Source organism: Macaca mulatta, chromosome 6 (genome assembly GCF_049350105.2).
Source record: "Macaca mulatta isolate MMU2019108-1 chromosome 6, T2T-MMU8v2.0, whole genome shotgun sequence".
Taxonomy (NCBI): domain Eukaryota; kingdom Metazoa; phylum Chordata; class Mammalia; order Primates; family Cercopithecidae; genus Macaca; species Macaca mulatta.
Window position 1 is genome coordinate 43,991,526 of NC_133411.1, and position 12,146 is coordinate 44,003,671.

Sequence of the window (12,146 nt, forward strand, 5' to 3'; positions counted from 1 at the left end):
GAAGGCCATTACATAATGGTAAAGAGATCAATTCACCAAGAAAAGCTAACTATCCTAAACATATATACACCCAATACAGGAGCACCCAGATTCATAAAGCAAGTCCTTAGAGACCTACAAAGAGACTTAGACTCCCACACAATAATAATGGGAGATTTTAACACCCCACTGTCAACATTAGACAGATCAATGAGACAGAAAGTTAACAAGGATATCTAGGACTTGAACTCAGCTCTGCACCAAAGAGACCTAATAGACATCTACAGAACTCTCCACCCCAAATCAACAGAATATAAATTCTTCTCAGCACCACATCACACTTATTCCAAAATTGACCACATAGTTGGAAGTAAAGCACTCCTCAGCAAATGTGAAAGAACAGAAACTATAACAAACTTTCTCTCAGACCACAGTGCAATCAAATCAGAACTCAGGATTAAGAAACTCACTCAAAACCACATAACTACATGGAAACTGAACAACCTGATCCTGAATTACTACCGGGTACATAACGAAATGAAGGCAGAAATAAAGATGTTCTTTGAAACCAATGAGAACAAAGATACAACATACCAGAATCTCTGGGACACATTTAAAGCAGTGTGTAGAGGGAAATTTGTAGCATGAAATGCCCACAAGAGAAAGTAGGAAAGATCTAAAATTGACACCCTAACATCACAATTAAAAGAACTAGAGAAGCAATAGAAAACACATTCAAAAGCTAGCAGATGGCAAGAAATAACTAAGATCAGAGCAGAACTGAAGGAGACAGAGACACAAAAAAAAACCTTCCAAATATCAACGAATCCAGGAGCTGGTTTTTTTGAAAAGATAAACAAAACTGATAGACCACAAGCAAGCCTAATAAAGAAGAAAAGAGAGAAGCATCAAATAGGCACAATAAAAAATGATAAAAGGGGTTATCACCACCAATCCCACAGAAATACAAACTACCATCAGAGAGTACTACAAACACCTCTATGCAAATAAATTAGAAAATTTAGAAGAAATTAATAAATTCCTGGACACATACACCCTCCCAAAACTAAACCAGGGAGAAGTTGAATCCCTGAATAGACCAATAACAGCCTCCGTAATTGAGGTGATAATTAATAGCCTACCAATAACAAAAAGTCCAAGACCAGAAGGATTCACAGTCGAATTCTACGAGAGGTACAAAGACGAGCTCATACCATTCCTTCTGAAACTGTTCCAATCAATAGAAAAAGAGGGAATCCTCCCTAACTCATTTTACAAGGCCAGCATTATCCTGATACCAAAGCCTGGCAGAGACACAACAATAAAAGAGAATTTTAGGCCAACATCCCTGATGAACATCAATGCAAACATCCTCAATAAAATACTGGCAAACCAAAACCAGCAGCACATCAAAAAGCTTAGCGACCATGATCAAGTTGGCTTCATCCCTGGGATGCAAGGCTGGTTCAACACATGCAAATCAATAAACGTAATCCAGCATATAAACAGAACCAAAGACAAAAACCACATGATTATCTCAGTAGATGCAGAAAAGGCCTTCAACAAAATTCAACAGCCCTTCGTGCTAAAAACTGTCAATAAATTCGGTATTGATGGGATGTATCTCAAAATCATAAGAGCTATTTATGAAAAACCCACAGCCAATATCATACTCAATGGGCAAAAGCTGCAAGCATTCCCTCTGAAAGCTGGCACAAGACAGGGATGCCCTCTCTCACCACTCCTATTCAACGTAGTGTTGGAAGTTCTGGCCAGGGCAATCAGGCAGGAGTAAGAAATAAAGGGTATTCAATTAGGAAAAGAGGAAGTCAAATTGTCCCTGTTGGCAGGTGACATGATTGTATATTTAGAAAACCCCATCATCTCAGCCCAAAATCTCCTTAAGCTGATAAGCAACTTCAGCAAAGTCTCAGGACACAAAATCAATGTGCAAAAATCACAGCATAACTATACACCAATAACAGACAAACAGAGAGCCAAATCATGAGTGAACTCCCATTCACAATTGCTTCAAAGAGAATAAAATACCTAGGAATCCAACTTACAAGGGATGTGAAGGACCTCATCAAGGAGAATTACAAACCACTGCTCAACGAAATAAAAGAGGACACAAACAAATGGAAGAACATTCCATGCTCATGGATAGGAAGAATCAATATCGTGAAAATGACCATACTGCCCAAGGTAATTTATAGATTCGATGCCATCCCCATAAAGCTACCAATGACTTTCTTCACAGAATTGGAAAAAACTACTTTAAAGTTCATATGGAACCAAAAAAGAGCCCACATTGCCCAAATAATCCTAAGGCAAAGAACAAAACTGGAGGCATCACACTAAATGACTTCAAACTGTACTACAAGGCTACAGTAACCAAAACAGCATGGTACTGGTACCAAAACAGATATATAGACCATTGGAACAGAACAGAGCCCTCAGAAATAATACCACACATCTACAACCATCTGATCTTTGACAAACCTGACAAAAAAAAGGAATGAGGAAAGGATTCCCTATTTAATAAATGGTGCTGGGAAAACTGGCTAGCCATATGTAGAAAGCTGAAACTGGATCCCTTCCTTACACCTTATACAAAAATTAATTCAAGATGGATTAAAGACTTAAATGTTAGACCTAAAACCACAAAAGCCCTAGAAGAAAACCTAGGCAATTCTTCAGGACATAGGCATGGGCAAGGACTTCATGACTAAAACACCAAAAGCAATGGCAACAAAAGCCAAAATTGACAAATGGGATCTAATTAAACTAAAGAGCTTCTGCAGAGCAAAAAAAACTATCATCAGACTGAACAGGCAACCTACAGAATGGGAGAAAATTCTTGCAATGTACCCATCTGACAAAGGGCTAATATCCAGAATCTACCAAGAACTTTTAAAAATTTACAAGAAAAAATCAAACAACCCCATCAAAAAGTGGGTGAAGGATATGAATAGACACTTCTCAAAAGAAGACATTTATGCAGCCAACAGACACATGAAAAAATACTCATCATCACTGGCCATCAGAGAAATGCAAATCAAAACCACAATGAGATACCATCTCACACCAGTTAGAATGGCAATCATTAAAAAGTCAGGAAAAAACAGGTGCTGGAGAGGATGTGGAGAAATAGGAATGCTTTTACACTGTTGGTGGGACTGTAAACTACTTCAACCATTGTGGAAGACAGTGTGACGATTCCTCAAGGATCTAGAACTAGAAATATCACTTGACCCAGCCATCCCATTACTGGATATACACCCAAAGGATTGTAAATCATGCTACTATAAAGACATGTGCACATGTATGTTTATTGCGGCACTATTCACAATAGCAAAGACTTGGAACCAACCCAAATGTCCATCAATGATAGACTGGATAAAGAAATTGTGGCACATATGCACTATGGAATACTATGCAGCCATAAAAAGGATGAGTTCATATACTTTGTAGGGACATGGATGAAGCTGGAAACCATCATTCTGAGCAAACTATCACAAGGACAGAAAACCAAACACCACGTGTTCTCACTCATAGGTGGGAATTGAACAATGAGAACACTTGGACACAGGGTGGGGAACATCACACACTGGGGCCTGTTGTGGGGTTGGGAGAGAGGGGAGGGATAACTTTAAGAGAAATACCTAATGTGAATGACAAGTTAATAAGTGCTGCACACCAACATGGCACATTTATACATATGTAACAAACCTGCACATTGTGCACATGTACCCTATAACTTAAAGTATAATAATAAAAAAAAAAAAGAATAGCTACTCCTGCTCCCCTTTGGTGTCCATTTGCATGGGATATCTTTTTCCACCTCTTTACCTTAAGTTTATGTAAGTCCTTACGTGTTAGATGAGTCTCTTGAAGACAGCAGAAACTTGATTGGTTAATTCTTGTCCATTCTGCCATTTTGTATCTTTTAAGTGGTGTATTTAGGCCATTTACATTCAACATTAATATTGAGATGTCAGGTACTATTCTATTCATCATGCTATTTGATGCCTGAGTACCTTGTTTTTTTTGTTTTGTTTTGTTTCCATTGTATTATTGTTATATAGGTCCTGTGAGATTTATGCTTTAAGGAGGTTCTGTTTTGGTGTATTTTGAGGATTTATTTCAGGATTTAGAGCTCCTTTTAGCAGTTCTTGTAGTGTTTGCTTGCTGGTGGCAAATTCTCTCAGCATTTGTTTGTTTGGAAAAGACTGTATCTTTCCTTCATTTATGATGCTTAGTTTCACTGGATACAAAATTCTTGGCTGATAGTTGTTTTGTTTAAGGGGGCTAAAAATGGGGACCCCAATCCCTTCTAGCTTATGGGGTTCCTGCTGAGAAATCTGCTGTTAATCTGATAGGCTTTCCTTTATAGGTTACCTGATGCTTTTGCTTCACAGCTCTTAATATTTTTACCTTCATCTTGATGTTAGATAACCTGATGACTATGTGCCTAGGTAATGATCTTCTTGTGATGAATTTCCCAGGTGTTCTTTGAGCTTCTTGTATTTAGATGTCTAGATCTCTCACAAGACTGGGGATGTTTTCCTTGATTATTCCCTCAAATATGTTTTCCAAACTTTTAGATTTCTCTTCTTTCTCAGGAACACCAATTATTCTTAGGTTTGGATTTTTAACATAGTCTCAAACTTCTTGGAGGCTTTCTTCTTCTTTTCATTCTTTTTTCTTTGTCTTTGATGGGTTGGGTTAATTCAAAAGCTTTGTCTTCAAGCTCTGAAGTTCTTTCATCTGCTTGTTCATCGATTCTATGACTGAGACTTTCCAGTACATTTGCATTTCTCTAAATGTGTCCTTGATTTCCGGAAGTTGTGATTGTTTTTTATTTATGCTGTCTATTTCACCGAAGATCTTTCCTTTCATATCCTATATCATGTTCTTTATTTCTTTAAGTTGGATTTCACCTTTCTCTGGTACCTCCTTGATTAGCTTAATAATCGACCTTCTGAATTCTTTTTCTGGCAATTCAAATGTTGTCTTGATTTAGACCCATTACTGGTGTGCTGGTGTGATCTTTTGGGGGTGTTAAAGAACTTTGCTTTTTCATACTCCTAGAGTTGTTTTTCTGGTTCCTTCTCATTTGGGAAGACTATGTTAGAGGGAAGATCCAGGACTCAAGGGCTGCTGTTCAGATTCTTTTGTCCCACAGGGTGCTCCCTTGATGTGGTGTTCTCCCTCTTCCCTTAGGAATGGGGGTTCCTGAGAGCCAAGCTGTAGTGATTGTTTTTCCTCTTCTGGGTCTAGCCACCCAGTGGAGCTACCAAGCTCCTGGCTGGTACTGGGGAGTGTCTACAAAGAGTCCTGTGATGTGATCCATCTTCAGGTCTTTCAGCCATGGATACCAGCACCGGCTCCGGTGCAGGTAGCTGGGGAGTGAAGTGGACTCTGTGAGGGTCGTGGGTTGTATTTTTGTTTAGTGTACTAGTTTTTGTTGGTTGGCCTCCAGCCAGGAGGTGGTGCTTTCAATAACACATCAGCTGTGGTAATATAGGGAGGATGCAAACTTGCCCTGGGGCCACCTGTTTAAGTATTCAGGTTTCTCAGGTGGTGGGCAGGGCCGTAGAACTCCCAAGAGATTATGACCTTTGTCTCCTGCTGGCAGGTGGGTAGAGAGAGACCATGAGGTAACAGCAGGGATAGCCTTGTCTGAGCTCAGACTCTCCTTGGGCAGGGCTTGCTGTGGATGCTGTGGGGGATGGGGGTGTGGTTCCCAGGCTAATGGAGTTAGATTCTCAGGGAATTCTAAGCTGCCTCTGTTGAGTCATGGAGGTTGCCAGGGAAGTGGGAGAAGGCCAGCATCACAGGCCTCACCCTGCTCCCATGCACCCGACAGTCCTAAAGGCTGGTCTCACTCCCACTGTGCCTCCCCAGTAGTGCTGAGTTTATTTCCAGGCAGACGATGCCCAGGGCTCAGAATTTGCCCCAGATCATGAGCTTCCCTGCTGAGAAAGCAAGCCTATTCTTAGTTTTCTGGTGTCTCAGGAAGCAGGAATCTGCAACAGTGATCCAGTTCTTTAGATTTTCTCGGCATTCCTGGGATGTTCCTGCAGTAGTTCCTGGAGGAAAAGTTCATGATGTGAACTTTTCTCCACATGCTGCTCTGTCTATCTGAGGAGGAGCTGCAAGCTAGTCCTGCCTCCTATCTGTCATCTTCCACTATCTCCTTTTATCTGCCTGCTTTGGAGGAGCTTGTAAATGTCATCTCTGTCCAGTTTTGCTTTGCAAAGGGAGGTTCCTTAACACCTACCCACTTTCCCAGGGACTCCCACACGGGAGCAATACTGCCAAAACAAGCTTTGGCTTCTTCTTTAGACAAACCCTTTACCTTGAAAGACTGATTCTCATAGAGGGTCAATAAACAATTTTCTTTCTTCTACAATGAAATAATTTAGTTTCAAATTCTTAGAAAAATCAAGTCAAAATCATGGGCTCCTACAGTCTCTGCAAGATGTTTCATCCACATATTTCCTGCCTTTGGCTGATTTTTAAAAATCAATAGATCTTTTCTGGCTAAAATAATTCCTTTCACACTTCTGTTTTAGTAAGAAATTACTTGAATTCTTCCTCATTCTCCAAGTAGAGTTTTAAGTGGAGATTGAACTGCAGAATGAAAGATGAAATTCCTTACCCACTTTCACTGGGCAGCCAATCTCACAGGGAGTCAGAGAACCAGCAAGTCAGACAAACCCCTAGATTTCCTGGGACCTGCACTCTGAGGTCGTCAGCCTCTACAGAACAGGGGCTATGGATACTAAGGTGATGAGAGCCCTACCATCCCCAACGTAGGCTGTGCTTCCACTCCGCATCTACTCCCATGACAATAGGGACTTACTGAGATGAAAAGGGGATAATCTAACGCAGGAGTGGATCCATATAGCCCTCATCATTTATCTTTGTTTTCAGTGTTTAAAATCACACACACAGGATGGGCGCGGTGGCTCATGCCTATAATCCCAGCACTTTGGGAGGCCAAGGTGGGCAGATTACAAGGTTAGGAGATTGAGACCATCCTGGCTAACACAGTGAAACCCCGTCTCTACTAAAAATACAAAAAATTAGCTGGGCATGGTGGCACGTGCCTATAGTCCCAGCTACTCAGGAGGCTGAAGCAGGAGAATGGTGTGAACCCGGGAGACAGAGGCTGCAGTGAGCCGAGATCGCACCACGGCACTCCAGCCTGGGCAACAGAGCAAGACTCCATCTCAGAAAAAAAAAAAAAAAAATCACACACACAAACACACACACATATGTGATGTTTACTCTGCTGCCAAACACATAGAGCTGTGACTCAGGTTTCATATTTAAGTAGCTGATGTTGGGTACCATCACGTTTCGTGGTTAACCATGTTTTGTAGAGTTGCCAATTGTTTTCCCCCTTTTGAGATGACAGGACACCAATTTGGTGTGGCACATGAGTTGGGCATGGAGTGTGGAAGGATGCCTCTTCCTCACTGCTACATTAATATAAACACCTTTTAACGCTGTTAGTGAAATGGTTTAAACCTACGAAGACACCACATTACTGAATAGCATAAAGGTCAGGGTCTTCATTTCCCTTACAGGAGCCTGTCAGAGAAAGAGACAAGAATGGTATTGCCTATCAATGCTAGGGTTTTGGTGCAGAGGCTACTGTTGCATGAAATGTATACTATTTATAAAGACTTCAATTTCTAGACTGTTTTTAAACTGTCATTTGTTCTTCATCATAAAAGACAGTAACTATCTCTGTTTGCCCTCCAAATCTGCTCTCCGCCCTTCTCCACCATTTTGCACCCTGCTCCACATCATGAGGGGGCCCTTTTCTTCAGCTTCTGATTTGATTTTGCCAGTGGAAAGTACCAGCAGGAGATTGAAGGGACTGAGGAAGGATCAGGGCCACTTTCTGCCAGGCTTTGCTTTGGCAGTGGCCACACTCCCTTGCTGAAGGTCACCATGGTCAGCAAGTAGCCTCTCCTTCACCTGAAGCTCTCACTCAGGCTCCCTGGGAATTGCATCTTTCCTTTCCCCTCAGGCCTAGGGTACAAAGACCCCTTCTGCTCCCCTCTGTGTGCCTCTTCATCCTTTGTCAATGTCCTTTCATCATGCCCTGCTTTTATAGATACTCTCCATTCAACTCTGTTTATTCACCCCTTTAAACAAATGCTCTTTCATGTGTTTTATGATAGGACCCTAATCAATGAGGATGCTGGTAAAGATTTATGACAATGCATAGAATTTTCTTCAACATGATATGATTCAGGAAAACATCTAGGTGACAACTCAGAGATGAAAGCTGTCAAAGTCTTTTCAGGAGCATGGCTCTTGAAAAGTAGACTTCACCTTGAATCCCAGCTCTGCAATTTGCTAGCTTGTGATAGCTTGTAGGATAAGGTATCTATGAGTCCCCTAACCGCATCCCAGATGGTTACTCTTGGCCAAGCAAACAATACTGGTCACTCACCCTGCAGTATTAGAGAAACTCCTTGAGGCTGGAAGATTCTACAGTCAGTCCTGAATTCTGGTAGCTCCCATTTTTACACACACACACATACACATAGTCACACATATATCCCCTCTTACAATACGTACACTCACACACGTACACACTTATACACATTCATATATATTCACACACACACAGACTCACATACACTTTCACACTTTTCCTCCAAAATGTCTCAGGAAGACGCAAGCAGGAGGGACTTCCAGCCTCAACTAACTGTTACACTCAGACACACACCTGCTTACACTCATGATCTTCCCCAGCCTCAAAAGTTGAGAAAGCATAGGGCACCACCACGTTTCCTGCTGCAATACAAATAACATTTACTTCAGACAACAATCCCACCCAGATACTGTCTTCATTGAAATTATTTCAAAATACATACGTTATGAAAGGTTAAAGGATTATGTTTTAGATGTTTCTGTCTTCTTTCATGGAACTAAAATATAACTGTATCCACACAATTTCAAGTAGCTGGACAAATTCTTTTTAAATGCTAAATCTTTCTAATATTTTGCAACTCATCTGTTGTTCAATCCTATCAGGATTTCACTCTGTCTCTTTATGGGAGGATAAAGTGATGTAGTCTCTATGTCACTGCACACTCAGGTCAGGGCAGCTCAGAAAGCATCCTGAAATAAGTATATTTACCCACCAAGTTAATTGAATTTTAGTGAAAGGAGAGGAAGAGCAATCAGTGCCCAAAGGCAGTTACTCTATTTCTGATCCTGTATCCTGTTTCTCATGGCCACAAAAACTGGGTTTGCATTTCCCTGGCACTTTACGGTTTATAGAATATTAGCAAATGCTGGGGAATCTTGGTGTTGGAATTTAACAGTGAGTGTGGATTATTAGAACAGCATCCTGGAAATTGGTAACATGCCCCAATTTACAGTTTTCCTTGGATTTTCCAACAGCCTTGTGCTTCATTATTTCCATGTCATACATGAGCATATGGAACAAATGATAAGATGTGCGTGTCTTAGGTTGTATTCCCTAGAAGCATAGTCTGAGATGGGTGGTGTGTCATGAATTTGCTGAGGGAGTGTTCTCAGGGGAAACCTGCATGGAGTGAGGGAAGCAGCAAAAGTGGGGCAAGCCGCCAGGCAAAGGTCTGTGCTCAGCTGAAGTCCAGCCTCAGCCTCAGCCTACAGAGAGCCCTGAGGCATGAAGGACTCCACAGCATTGTTCCACCTTAAGGCAAGGGAGGGAGACGGCCCATGGCTTCTCTGGACAAGGAGGTCCCCAAAAGCTATGGACAAAGCTCTGGATAAAGGGACAGCTATGACCTGCTAGTGGCCAACACTGAGAGCAGTAGGATGAGGGAGGGAGTGCAGTGACCACTCCAGCCAGCAAAGGGGTTCTGAGTGGGCACCCACAGCATCTACTACACAGAGCATTTGCAAATTTGGGAGTCATCAAGTTCTTAATTTTTGTCTCTTGCATGTGTGAAGAAATGTTTGTATTTTCCAAACTGTGCTTCCAAAGTCCACCAGGAAGCTGGAGCTGGGATAAGCAAGCAGAACTTTAACCCCTGCTCCCATTTCCTTTTTATTTATTTTACACGTTGGATTTCTAGGTAAGATTACAACTGAACAAAAGGTCACCTCATTCTTTAAAAAATGAAAAATACTGATGCACTGTGGAATATAAATGGCCTTGATGGCAGGGTCCTTGTCTGTCTTGTTCACTGAGAGACCCCAAAGGCTGCATAACAATGAGCAAAATTCAATCCCTTGATAAATAATTTGAAAAAAAAAAGAAAATATAATTTTCTTTTTTTAATCCTCATGACAATTTAATCCTCATGACAACCTTATAAGGAAGACAAAGCAGATATTTTCTCCCACACATTACATAGGAGAAAACCCAGTTTCACACACTTGTCCAAGCTCACACAGGTCACTTGCACTGATCTAAGTACCACTGGTATATTGAGAGTAAATATGCCTGGGCATGGGGCTGGGATATATTCATATCCCTTCATCCTACCTGTGTTAAAAGGTGCCCATAAATAAATAAATAGGAGAAATGAATTGGAACATTTGAGAACTTCATGCTTTGGACAATCAACAAATCTAAAGTTAACTTGGTGGAAAATTCATGTAAAATTCCTCGTTAGACCTGAGGGTACCCTCATAGACCAGTATGTCAGGACAGATGTCATTCCCTTCCCCTCCTTCACTGGGTCTGGAACACAGGTTTTCCAGCCCTAAGTATGATGCTATAGCCTCTTTTACCAGACCCTTTGGTCTGATGGATTTATTTCCTCCCATACCCTTTCCTCTGCCCCCAGATTCCCAAACATTCAAGATTCAGTGAGCGTCCCCGGTGAGGACAGCTGAGCCAACTACCTACACCTTTGGACTTGGACAGTTTCTGTTTCCTCTGAGGAGTCAACCTTCCTCTTTCTGGAGTCACAGAGAAGATGGAGGAAGCAGAGCCCTGGGGTTGGAGCTTCACCCCAAGCTGAAAACAGGAAACTGATTAAGCAGAGGACTCAGTCTGCAGAGGGGTCAAAAACCAGGAGTCAGTTCAGGGAAAGCAACCTTGATGACCAGACTAGTAAGCTTAAAAGTCATTCCTGTGGAGGCCTGAGCCACCTGCCTCCTCTGTAACACAGAAGGTAATTGGAAGACTACTCACTCGTAAAGCATGTGGATGCCCACTTGGTGTGTGATTTCAGAGGAATCCGAAAACTTTCCCAGCCTGAAGCCCCACCAATTACAAGTTCTTTTGGGATTGATAACTTTCCTTTAAAACCCCTATTATTAAAAGGGAGAGATAAACAGACAATTACATGGCATTACATTAGCAAAAAGTAGGCTTTCAACCTATGAGGTAAGGCAAATAGGAAAATCAGAACTTTTGTGCTTTGCTCAAGAAAAAAGAAAAAGAGTGTTTGTCCCATTAGTAATCTCATGTGCTCAAATTTAACATAAAATCAATGATAAGGAGAACAGGAAAATTCTTGAAGCACTCCATAATTTGAGGTCTTTTACTGTTTACACCATAGAGGAAAAGAAAGCACAACAAACACAAAACCAGGCAGTCAAATAAAGCAGCCTGGTCGCTATGACGACGTTTGTCATAATGTCATATTTCTTCCTTTCTAGCAGTAAGCTGAGACCTACTACATAGAGGGGTCATGAATGAGATGAGAAAAGAGGCCATTGTGAAATAGCGGTTCAGTAAATGTGTCTCCCAGTTCATCCAGGATGATTATGACTTCGAGTGTTCTGTTAGGGGACACCATATGTGCACTGAATCTGATCAACGCATGTGCTTTCATTTTCAATTAAGAAAGCAAGTTCATGATAAATAGCCTTGGAAGGGCAATGCTTTTGTTTCAAGCAGGAAAACTGCATTTAATGATGTCTCTGCTTGTTACTAGCTGAATAACTTTGTAAAACTCATTTAAACTCTCTGAGCAACAATTTCCTTATAAGCAAATGGGATAATGACAGCTGACTAAGAGGGTGGTGAGGAATAAAAAAAAAAGTTAGATAACTTGTCTAAGGCTGCTACTAAAATGTCTGAGACTTTAACAGACCTTCAACAAATGATATTTTTTATTATCTGAGCATTCAGAGAGCAACCCATAAGCACGTGACACCATCTTTAGGAAAAAAGTTGTACTGAAATG